The sequence below is a fragment of the Erpetoichthys calabaricus genome, chromosome 7, assembly GCF_900747795.2.
Source record: "Erpetoichthys calabaricus chromosome 7, fErpCal1.3, whole genome shotgun sequence".
NCBI lineage: Eukaryota > Metazoa > Chordata > Cladistia > Polypteriformes > Polypteridae > Erpetoichthys > Erpetoichthys calabaricus.
Genome location: NC_041400.2, coordinates 180,325,355 through 180,338,510, shown reverse-complemented (window position 1 = coordinate 180,338,510; position 13,156 = coordinate 180,325,355). Strand labels below are relative to the sequence as shown.

At 38.3% G+C, this 13,156-nt stretch overlaps 1 protein-coding gene across 1 annotated transcript in view; it reads right to left on the bottom strand.

Annotated features, from left to right (window-relative positions):
• The window catches only part of rnf38 (ring finger protein 38), a 225,456-nt gene that overhangs the window by 174,677 nt on the left and 37,623 nt on the right, over positions 1–13,156 (bottom strand). The window lies entirely within an intron of this gene.

The window sequence follows — 13,156 nt, the reverse complement described above, 5'->3', positions numbered from 1 at the left end:
TCCGAAAAGGGAATGGTTTTGCAGGTGGTGGCCAAAGACAATTGCTGTCTCCTTTCCTTCCTGACTGATTTTTCACTACTTTTACTAGTGTACTTGTCACTACTGGTTTGATGAGGTGGTACCTGGAGCCAATTCTGATTGCACAGGTACTCCTGTTCCTCCAGGATGCAGCCATCGCAAGAAGCACAGTCTCAGGAGCATCGATGAGATACCTGGAGACTGGCTGTTACACGAGGAGGGCCAGACAGGTTTGTATAAGTGCACTGGCCCAGCAGAGGGACTGGTATCTGCTCCTTTGTGTGAGTAAGAACAGGAGGAGGACTGCCAGAGCCCTACAAAATGACCTCCACCTGGCTACTGGTGTGCATGTTTCTGACCAAACTGTCAGAAATAGAATACATGAGGGTGTCATGAGGGTCAAACGGCCTCTAGGGCACCCTGTGCTCAAAGTCCATCACCATGGAGCTTGACTGACATTCACCAGAGAATACTACAATTGGCAGCTCAGCCATTGGAGCCCCATTCTCTTCACAGATGAGAGCAAGTTCACACTGAGACATGACAGAGTCTGGCGATGCCATGGTGAATGTTATGCAGCCAGCAACGTCATCCAGCATGACCAGTTTGGCAGTAGGTCAGTGATATTGTGGGGAGGCATATCCTTGGAGGGTCGCACAGACCTCCACGTTCTAGGCAACGGTACCCTGACTGCTGTTAGGTACCAGGATGAAATCCTCTGAGCCACTGTCAGACCTTATGCTGGTGCAGTGGGCCTTGGGTTCCTCCTGGTACGGGACAATGCCCAGCCTCATGTGGCCAGAGTGTGTAAGCAGTTCCTGGATGATGAAGGCATTGATGCCACTGACTGGCTCGCACATTACCCAGCCCTGAATCCAACTGACAACCTCTGATGTATCTGTGCATCGGATTATGCCAAGTAGCGGCACAGACTGTCCAGGAGCTCAATGGTGCCCTGACCCAGGTCTGGGGAGGAGTCCCCAGGACACTACCCTCTTTTTCATTAGGAGCATGCCCAGAATTTGTCAGGAGGAGTGCATAACAGGACACAAGGATAGCATTCACACTACGGAGTCACATTATGAGTTACCATTATGAAATTCACACAAGTTGGATCAGCCGGTGATTTCGACTTTTGACTTTGATTTTCGGTGTGATGTTGAATCCAGCCTTCAATGGGTTGGTGATTTTGGTTTCCACTGACCGTTGTTACGCAACATCATTTCATTCTCAATGAATTACGCAGTATTAGTAAGTAAAGATTCTCTACTTGAATATTTTGTTCATCAAGATCCAACATGTGATTTAAGTGTTCCCTTAACTTTTTTTTTTTTTGAGCAGTGTACTTGAAGATAAAGAGGTGATTGACATCATTAAGATAGCAAATCCTGATAAATTTGTCACACATCAATGATTTACATAAAAGCCACGCATCTTGTAAGACGGTGACATTCACAGGAGACTACTGGACATTGCTGACCAACCAAAATAATCATGGTTAAACGTGATTAATTGAGACTAATAGAATGAAAGTTCACAATTGACAGCAATTAAAAAATATAATCATTTGACAGCCCTAATATATATTCATATCTGTAAATATAAAAATACATATACACATTGTGATGGACGACCGGCTACAGACTCTGGTCGCCACCCCCAGGCCGCTAGGAGGAGCCCTCCAGACAGCATGATGGTGCCCCGACTTCCAGCAGGGCCTCATGGACTTTGTAGTTTATACACACGGCCCCGCTGGATACCTTGGGGGCCACCGGGAGTCGCTGTAGGGGGGCTAGTGGGCTCTTGTATGCCCTATAACCCGGGAGTGCGTCAGCATCACGTGTCCGGAAGAAACGACGTGCTCCCGGGGTGAAGAAAAGGACTGTTTGCCCTGACCCGGAAGGAAACGGACTTGTGGGTTGTGCCAGGAACCACTTCCGGGTCAGGGGCTATAAAAGGACTCTGGGAAGCCCAGAACACTGAGCTGAGCTGGGAGGTAGGAGGGCGAAGTGTCTGGGAGTGGAGGTATTGGTTTGTGTAGGAGAATTATTGTGGTTTATGAGTGTGGTGTGGAGAGTGCTTTGTGCACAGTATAATAGAGAAAATAAAGAAATATTATACTTTCACCTGGTCATCAGAGTGGTACCTGAGGGTTCAAGAGGTGAACAAAGGGCTTATTGCTACATCATATAATAAAAAACATACATATAAAGCTTTACAAAAGGATGGCAGAATGTCCACACCCACATGCACACAAATTAAAAATTTCTTCCCCTACGTTTCCAGTTCAGTCCTATGTGGACCTTTTGTCGTCCTTATCCAGGTTATTCAACATTTTAGCAAAGTGATTTTGATATGTAATAGTGTACACTGAATAACAACATCCATCCATCCATTATCCAACCCGCTATATCCTAACTACAGGGTCACGGGGGTCTGCTGGAGCCTGAATAATAACATACGCTGGATAAATAAGTTCAAAAATGGATGGGAGGAATAAAAGAACAGCATTATTCCCATTCATCAGAACTCCCCTCTCGGGGAGGTACCATGACTACAAAGTTTGGATGCCTCAAGATGACAGGTTTTTTGCTTGCCTCTGAGTCAGTTTTGTTAATCAAATGGGAAAAAAACAAAAAAAACAAAACAGATGAATGGATGGATAGAGGAAAGTTGCTATGTTAAGCTCAAAGAAAAATGCTAGTTCAACACAGTTGAAGCATAGCATTTCTAAAAGTGATTAGAGCTCTACTAGGATGCCACAGACCGACGCATTTTTGCTTGCATTTGAGCAAATTTTGTTTATCAAATAAGAATACACAGAGGCAAGCTGTTGAGCTACCAGCTGGAAAATAAAAGGCAAAAGGTAATGCATTACAAGAGATGTGAAGGCTAAGCCGACATCTCTGGGTGGCATCAGGGAAGCAAGCTGAGCAAAACACATGCAGCCATCTGCTCTGCAGCTTAAGTACCTGCCAGTTAAAGCTGTCCACTCAAGTAAAGCTAGCAAGCGGACAACTGAGGAAAAAAAAAGAAGTATCAAATTAGAGACTTGCATCTGTTTTTAATTAAACATAAAAACACTCATCTGAGAGGCAGGAGCACACGGACAAATTCAGCTTATTTAGCTGGTCTTTTGTAGCTCAAATAAGAGTAGAAAGAATGAAGAGCATCCAACTAAATCATCGATTGCCAGACGGCAAGTAATACTACATGAAGAGGCAACTTTCAGCAGGTAAGAAATTAATAAAATTAAAAGGGCAAACGTAAGAAAGTTTCCAACATGAGTGAAGACCATTCAGTCCATCTTAAATATCTGGCCAGCTAGTGCCTCAAGAAAAGTAAAAAACGAGGAGCAGTGAAAGAACAGCATGGAGACATTTTCTTCCGTTTCTAGGTATTTAATTATCTCTACGTAATGCAGGCTTAGAAAGTAATGAAACATAACATACACAGTATTCAAGTGAGCTGTCATTTTAGGTTTCAAAAAGGTTAACAAAAAATTATGTGCCATTATTGAACTTTATATATAAATACATCAGTACCATCATCAAATCTGCTTAACCCAATTTAGTGTAGTATAACGGAGGCCTGTCCCAGCAGCACTGGGTACAAGGTGGGTGCCAGTCCATCTCAGAGCCCACATGCATACTCAGGCCAATTTAGAATAGCCAATTAATCTAACTCAGACCTCTTCAGAGAATTTGAAAGGAAAACTGGAGTATCTGATAGGGACTGTAGACTAATTTCTCACCCTTGTCTTCCAAAGTCCAGATGAAAAGACATGCTGCCTTTATTCCCCTTGCTACAATTATACCCATTAGTTTCATCCACTTTCTGAATCTAATATAGGTTTTATGGCAAAGTTATTAGTTTTATCCTCATAATGAATAGACCCTACTTATAAACTGCAATTACGGAATATGGGTTTTATTCAATGATTTGAGCAGCATCCATATAAAAATATTTATATGTATTTTTTAGAGAAATCTTTCACATCACAACAATCCTTGAGTAGAAAACATTGAGGAAATCACAAGAATTTAGGGTATGCATCTTTAGTGTTGCCAGTACAAACATGTCACCTACATGTACTCATGAAAATATTAAAAAAAAAATACATTTTTACCAAAAAAAAAAAAAGAGATAAACAAAAGCAAAAAAAAATATTTAAAACATCTAAATGCAAATAAAAATCCAAAAGTGTTATATAGAAAGCAAGTTCTTTGATTATTATGTTAAACACTTGCTGAGATCTTCAGCGTATGCAATTTGAATAAGTCTCAAACAATAAAAACTTGTCAAACAAAAGATGAATTCCAACGAAAATGCACTAATGGAGTGCAAGGTTTGTCATTCTGTCACACGTGCTGTCAGTATGAAGTAGTGTAAATGGTAATATGAAAACAGCAGGCTCATTTGGAGGTTCTTCAATAAAATAATGGAGCACTTCTTTGAATATACACTATTCCATACACTGTTCATTTATCACATGTTAACATCAATAATAATATAGACTACCAGTCAGAAGTTTTAGAACACCTTAGTTTGTTCTGTATTTATGGAAATGCATGCAGTTTAATGTCTTAATGTTTTATGAAATCAAGCCATAGGACAAATGAACAATGGCAAATAAAAAAAAAATGAATTAAGGAATCATTAAGTGTACAAAATTTAGGATTTTGGCTTCATCAAAGTAGTCACCTTTTGCTGATATAACAGCCAAACTGTGGCAACCATTTTCATTCAGAAGGTCAGTCACTCTGTGCAAGTCACCAACTCTGCCTTCAGCAAAAGTACTCCAGACCATCAGTCTTCCTCCTCCATGTTTGACAGTTGGTGTCACACACTGAGGAACCATTCTTTCACCAACTCAACAGCGTACAAACACCCTGCGTGATGAACTGAAGATTTCAAATTTTGATTCATCGGTCCATAAGACTGTCCATCTGTGACCCCTGTACAGAACAGCACTAGACCCTCTGCAGTTTGCGTACTAGGATCACATAAGAGCAGACAATTCTATCATCCTTCTGCAGAACAGAGCCTACTCCCATCTTGAGAATCTTGCTTTTTGACTTCACTAGTACACTTAACATCACACAGCACAAACTGCTGGAGGAGAAGCTCTGCTTAAATGTAGGTAATGGACTAACTGGTAGACCACAGCTTATGCGGCTTAAAAACGGTATCAGACATGTAGCACAGGTGTTTCCCCGAGAACTGTACTGGCTTCCTTCTTGTTTGCTGGGTACACCTCAGACTTCAGATACTAAAATGAATCATGTCATCTACAGATATTTTCTGATTACACAGCTACAGCTGGGTGTATCAACTTTAGGCATGAGAATGAATACAGGATACTAGTGATGGACTTTTGTTGAATGGTACAAAATGAATAATTTTCAGCTCAACATCAAAAAGGCAAAGGAGATAATTGATTCCAGGAGGTTCAAGTCCACTCTGCACCCAGTTCTCATTAATAGCAAAGATGTATAGGTGGTGAGGACATAAAAATTATCTGCATTACAGGCTGAACTGAAGTACCAACACCAACGCTGTATCCTAGTAGGGTTAGAGTCACCTCTGAGGAGACAGAGGTCATTTGGAGTATGCAGGCCACTCTTGCAAGTTTTCTACCAGTCCATAGTGACCTGTTCCATCTTCTATGTGGTAGATTGCTGGGGAAATTGAATTAGTGCAAGTGATTACAGTAGAATAAACAAAGTGGTTAAAAAGAGTGGTTCAGTCCTGGGAGTCAGGCTGGAGTCACTGGAGGAAGTTGCAGAACAGAGATTGTCCAGGAAGCTGCTTTCACCCTCTAAAAAGATCTTGGCTAAAAAGAGGAGCACCTTTAGGAACAGACTGACATAACTGCAGTTAACAGCACAATTTTTATCTGCTGCATCTTTATGATGCTCCTAGGAATTATTAGTACCGTTGTCTATGAATAGGAGCTGCAGTTGGTACAGCGCTTGAAGACAATGCCTCACATCTCCAGATACTGGTTGCTGTGTGTCAACCTCCCCTACATCCCTGACACATGAATGATTGCTGAATTCATATAATGAATTTTAACATTTCTCTCGTTCTAGTACAGGATTGCAGTGGGCCAGAGCTTATCCTGATACCAGCAGGAACAAAGCAGGAATAACCTCTGGATAGGGTGCCAGTCCATCACATGCTACACCCACTCTAACGCCCATAATTACTTGTCATGTCCCCATCCATGGGTTTTATAGGAATATCATCATATGAATAAACAAAATGTTTTGTTATATGTGCAATGGAAACAATCTCTGAACTGTCAGAAATAGAAAGCTTATGGTTCTTACTTATTTGAAACACTTATCAGTTTAATACATTTTATGACAAAACCTTACATGCTCAAAGATTGCCCAAACCAAGGATGGCATCAAAGTCTAGTCCCCTACCTCTTGCTCAGAAGACAATTAGTATAATTAGACAAGCCCTTCACGAAGACTACATATTAAAGGAATACAAACAATGACGGCCATGATATTTGAAAATAACAAGACTCATGGTCAGGCGGCCCCCACCCCCAGGGGATTGTACGTTTTTTTATAGATAAATTTATAGCTTTGACCTACTTTGTGTCATTGCTTAATGGACTAAAAGTACACTGTAGTTTCACCATTTGGTGCTATTTGCCTCTTCCATTATCATTTTGCTTGTGAAGTGCTTGAAGTAATGAATCTGAATGTATTAATAATGGTGCCACAAGAAATATAATGGCCGAAAAATAACTATTTTTGAAAAAGACTTAATATCATCATCATAATTTTTACAAATTAACATTTGTTAATTTGTTCAATTTATGCTTTTACTTTTATTTGCAATTTTGACTTTAAGGAACTGACCAGTTGTAAAACTGACATCATACTCTGCTTGATTCTTAAGACGGTGCCTGTCACTATATTAATCTATATAAACAAGTATTAATTGGTTGATTGGCTGTGACAGGCAGGAATTTCATTCATCATTTGTTCCTGCCTTCAATCTGCCACTGCAAGGGATGCCCTTGGCTGCCAATAACCTTATAATGGAAAAAAAACTGGTTCAGAGAATTGCAGGATGCACATACTGTACAAAATTTAACTCTTTATCTTTACAAAATAGTTTGAAATTAAAGTATTTTAAGTTGACCTGTGTTCGGATTCAGCGGGTTGGAAAATGGATGGATGGATGGATGGATGGATGTACCTATAAATTGGCCTAATGAGAGCAAGCATGGGTTATGTGTGCCTCAAGGTGGGCCAAAATCCCATCACTGGAATAAGATGTCATCCCTCACCACCCTACTGTGTGACTGAATTGATTACACAGAGTACAGAAAGTGGATGGAAGGACATATATGAAAATATGGCCAACTTTTTATTGGAGTTTATTGATTGAAAATGAGCTATACAAATATATTCCATTTCATTATTAATTCTGTCAAAGCAGACTTTGATTTTATGCAGAAGATAACCAGTAAAGGTAATCTTTACTGTGGGAGTAAAAAAAAGTGTGAGTAGGCACTTCCTCCGAGCTGTGCCCATTTTAATGACAGGAGAAACTGGAGCACAGCAGTGACCTACTAATGGGAACAGATCACTGTTATCTTTCCTGGTACAGAAGCAGACAGTGCATTTTTCTAAACAAATATTTATCCATGTCAAAAATATAAAATACCTTCTGGAAGCCTCCAAGTACAAGAAAACACTAGACAGAAAATGAATATTGCCTCAAAGAGCACTCTGATTTTATATCTGAAAACAGCAAATTGCACAAACAGACTGCTGGTGTTAGGATTAAAAGAAAAATTAGGCAAAAGGCAAAACTAAGACTGAAGGAAAGAAAATTACAAGGAAGTCTGTTACATTTTTATAAAGAAAAGTTACCTACTCAAATGAGCACCAGGGAATTATGACATGCTTCTTGTGACCTATTATTATTATTAAAGTAATATTAAAATTTACTGTATATATTATATATATTATATACACACACACGCACACACACACATATATTACATATACAGTATATAGATATGTGTATGGATGTGTATGTATCTATAGATATATATATATATCTCATCTCTCAAAAAACAACAGAGTTCCCCAATTTTAACATCTGATATTCTATAAATTATCCTGAATTATCCTCACCCCTTTATAGTGCTTCACCATGGCTGTGACTGCTCTTTTAATCTTTAACTGGGTCAGAAGTTCCATCTTTGTAATAATTCTGCTTTGTATTTAAGTGGGGTTGTTGCGGTTTGTTATAATATTTACTGAGCTTCTGTAAAACCTAAATTTTCCCCTTTAGGACAAATAAAGTCAAATCAGCCTATCATGAGTTTTATTAACACTTAAAATAACTCCATACAGCCCCCCCCCCCCCCCCCTTTCCAGTAGCATGCATTAACAATGTACATCTGTATTTAGTAAAATTAAAAAAAAAAAAAAAATGTAAAATATAAACCAAGAAACAAATGTATCCTGTGCCAACTCCCATACTTTAATATCTTTACACATATTCATATCCAAAATCTGAAAGCATCTGAAGGAAATGAGCTTTTTGAAAGAGTCCAGTCAGTGTCGTGTTACTCTGAATGTTGCTATTTAACACTGCAAGAACTTTCAGATCTTGTATTCCCTCATCAGGAATAAACCTATTCAAATGTTTGGTGAGCTGTTGATCACATCAATAAAATGTGCAACCTTTTGACCACAGAGAGAAGATTCTTTTCATTTACAAATGCTGGGCGGTCCTCAGAGCTTCTATTTCAATTTTCTGATGAGACACATTTGAAGACAAATGTTAGATGCTCCGTATGTGCACAAGCTAATGTGGTAAGAAAAAGTGGAGAGCACACAATGTGTCAAGTTGTGCTTGTTGCACACTGTGACAAACTGCTGGAGCATATCTTAGCAACACTGGGTGCAAGGTAGGACATGCAGTTCTGTTACATAGACTAGCATCTTCTTTACTCTTTTCACATTTTAAATAAGCAAAAGGTACTCTTGTACTGTCATGACTAATGAGCGGTTCAAAACTTTTTAGAATCCAACTTTACCTGAAAAAACTAACAAAAATATCTATACACAAAATACAGTATATCTGAGTAATTAGCAGAAGAGTACAATGATAGCCAACGATGGAGAACAACATTTTCATACAGATCAAAATAAGCTTACTGCTAAAGCTATTGCCATGGCAAGATGAAAACTAGCAAACTAAGACAGCTGGCTGACAGTTGATACACTCGGCAAAGGTAAAGGCAGGTCACAGAATAGCTACACTGTTTGTTAGAAAAACATGGGAGCTGCAGTAAATGTATGGATCTTAAAAGCAAAAGCAACAAATTATAAGTTGGTACTGTACCAGGCTTTGCAGAAGATGTAAACCAGCCTGAATTGTAATAAAGCTCCATATACACATGGAGGGTGGGGAGAAATGTAAAATATAAAAATCGGTATAGAATGCTTCATTCAGTACTTCCATGTAAATTACACTTTAGTGATACCGTAAAAAATATCACTCAATGGACTATTTTATAATACAACAGATTGTACTGTACAATAATATACAATCAAGTATATTAACTTATATAATATCTACTATGTACATAAATAATAGAGTAAAATGAGTAAGAAAATGAATCAAATGAACAACTTCAAAAAAATAAACAAGCTGCACAGACAGAGATTGGTACAGGGGTGGTGTAATTCCTCTCTCCACATCAGTCTTTACTGATTTAAGTGTGTGTGTGTGTGTGTTTGTTTCTTTCTCTCCTTCATTAAGCATAGGTTCTGGTGTGCTGAACCTATCTTCACTTGTAAATTTCTTTGAGTGCTTGGGTGTACATACATGTATATTTACATAAATTGTGTAATTCAAAAACTACTCATGCAAAAAATTTCAAGTCAATACGCCAAGTCCTATGCATTACTAAATGGAGGAGACAGCAAATATCCCAGTTAAAAAAAACACTTTCTATGGTAGTTTAGTTATCATTGGACATGTGTGAAGCAGTTTATAAAGGATACAGGTATATGCACTGGACCAAAAACAAAAAATCGGCCTGGAGCCTATAACAGCACAAACATGATCCAACCCGTCTGAAGAAGAGAGAGGTACATTTTTTCCTAGTGTTATCAGCATTCAGGGAGGATATCTCAAAATTTTGCTTGTTCTACAATGTTCTATGATTGCTACTATAACAAAACAATTTTACAATGAATATCATTTCACTGGAGCTCCTTACTCTTGAAAACACTACATGCTATTGCAATGAGTAAAACATTGGCTTTTAGAGTGAAGTGCATTCATTTGAATTCAAATAGGTAATTAGTAGAAATAATGGCAATTTATAATTTCACCTGTATTGGATCCTGTAAAAGTGTTACCTTCAAATCTGACTAAAGCTAACACTCTGATCTGTAATCTTGTACTTTAACATAGTTTTGGAGTGTTTAGAGTAAAACCAATACTGTATACACTGAATCGTGGTTTCTTTTAACTTATTATGTATAGCACTGATGTTTACAGACTATGAATTTACGTGTCCTGAATGTTTAAAGAATTGTACAGATCAGAACAGGTGAAAAGAAATAACACCGCAAACTATGGACAATGTCCACCTCCTCTATGTTCTGCCCTTTTTTTTGGGGGGGGGGGGGGGTTTGGGGCTAGGGCTAGCACACTGTACCTGAAACATCATGGTATGACCCGCAAGGGGACAGCAGACATCTCCACAATACTGCATGTATACCATCAAACTGCCCAACCCCAAATTCTTTGAAGTTTATGTATAGAAGAGTCCTCAGCAATCCAATCCGGCTTGAATTTGCCTGTATTTTATATAACGCTGTGAGGAGTAAGGTGCCAACAGAATACTGAGTACTGGGTGTACCCAAGGAGGCCACTTGCTAACCACGACTTCTTTAGATTTTTACCTAACTTTCCTTCATCCACTTCAAATCTCATTTTACAAGTAGCTTGGCACCTCTTCTGTTTTTCAGTCACCACCAGCCCCATTTTTCTGCACGACTATAGCCACAGCTTTGTCAGTAGCGCTGTTCTCCTTTCAAACATTCATTTGAATGAACTATACACCCATTTTTGAACACAATCACAAATGAAGCAAAAAATGATAAAGTCCTTAAGAATATCTCACTTACTAAAGCTTTATTATTGACAAATACTGAGAAAAAAAAATCACTTGTCAGGTAATTTTCTCTTTTCTATAACATCATCAATTTTCAATCAAATCCACAAAGGCTTTTGAGATTTTTTTTTTTTTTAAAGATTGTTTTTACCTCTAAATACTGACATATTGAAATGTCCTTTCTTAGTGGTTACCTATTGACTTAGATGAACCTTCCTGCCAAATTTCAGCTATTTAACTAAACTGAAAAAAGTATTTCTGTTGATGAGCAAGTTGGTCAGCCAACTACGCATTATACAACAGATAGACAGATAAAACATAAAATAAGCAATTCCCGTTTTGTGGGTCTGATTACCTGCCTATTTACACACAAACATTCTAGATTCATCCTTCTTAGTGACAAAAATGTGGACTAAATAGAAGTGGGACAAAGACGACACACCTCATTTTGCTCTTGATTTTTCTAAAAGAACCTTTTCACTGGATTTAAACACTATATTTTTTTCCCCCTCTCAACCCTATTTAACCACACACACTGTCCAATCACCTCTCATTCATGTGAATGCTTTTGTCAGACACACTTCCCATGCTCTCAGCTCTTATAAAAATTTTTAGGTTTTCCTCATTTTAAATCGTTTTTGAAAAGTCTTCTGTTTCATCCTTTAAAGAACCTTTTCTGGACAGTACTGTTATACAGTACATACAATCAGTTAGTTTCATTTGTAATAGTCCATTTCTGGACAATAAGTCTATACGTTCTAGATGACATGTCAATGACTAAGCGAAGAAGAAAAGGCAGCATGTCGAAAAGAGGCCCAAAAGCATTGGAGAGAACAGAATTCAAGAAAGAACAATAATAATCTAAGTGCAAATTCAAGAAAGAACAATAATAATCTAAGTGCAAATTCAGAAAATAAGGAAAGTAGTAATCAGCTCGGACCAAGTGGAATTGAAAACCTAGCAGGTCCAAGCGGGGACGGAAATAAAAGACAAAGAGTAGAAGGCAAAGTAGAACGTTGTAAAGAGGTTCAAAAACGTTGGCGCAATACACATGCAGAGCAAGTTAAAGATTGTGAAAGTAGTACATTTCAAAAGGAATGAAAAACTGATAGTAAAGATCGCATTAGCGCTAACAAAGGGAAATTACTCCTCTGTGAAATAACGGAACAGCAAAAAGAGATCGAATATATGGACATAGGTGATATGACAGAAGTATGTAGATATTGTTTCGGCTTTAAAGTTTAAGTTGGAAACTCTTAGATCATCTAATTTGTTTTGCCATCAGGGAAAAGTAGTGTTTCTTCCCAATGAAGAAGAAAAATGTCAACTGCAGAAGCAGCAAAACTTAAGGAGTCAATGGAACATTTTGTTTTCTTAGAGGCGCTGAAATGTATTTTATATTTTGGTAACAAGATTTACAGCATTCTGAAGGCAGAGTAGTCCTACAACACGGAAGTATGAGAGGTGTACTACACTGTAGATACCCAAAACCACCTACTCCCCATAAACCATAGTGGTGTCAAATGCACAGAATTGCATTCACTTAGGCTATAACGGCCTATAGTTTAGACATTTTGTGTTAACTGCAGAAAAAGTAAACTTGTAATGTAATTTGGTTTTCATCAGAACACAAAAAAATGACCCATCTGCATAAAAAATGCCCACCACAATGAAAAAAAGGTGATAATTTACATAATGGAATGCCTCTTTCCATGACAACAGGTTAATTAACATAACTCCTGTTTTCAGGAATACACAACGAGGGGTTGGGGGCTTTACACCCTTCCCTCCCTGACTAATCTCATTTCTGATTGACAAAATTAAAAGACAGTTTAATCAAATCACCAACAGTATCTCCGTTTTTGTTCTGGTTTTTAAAGGGCTTTGGGCTATTTGAACCTCGGAGATCAGGCATCCCAGAGTTGTCTCCTAAAGGGCACAAGCTAATGAAGCATTTCAAAG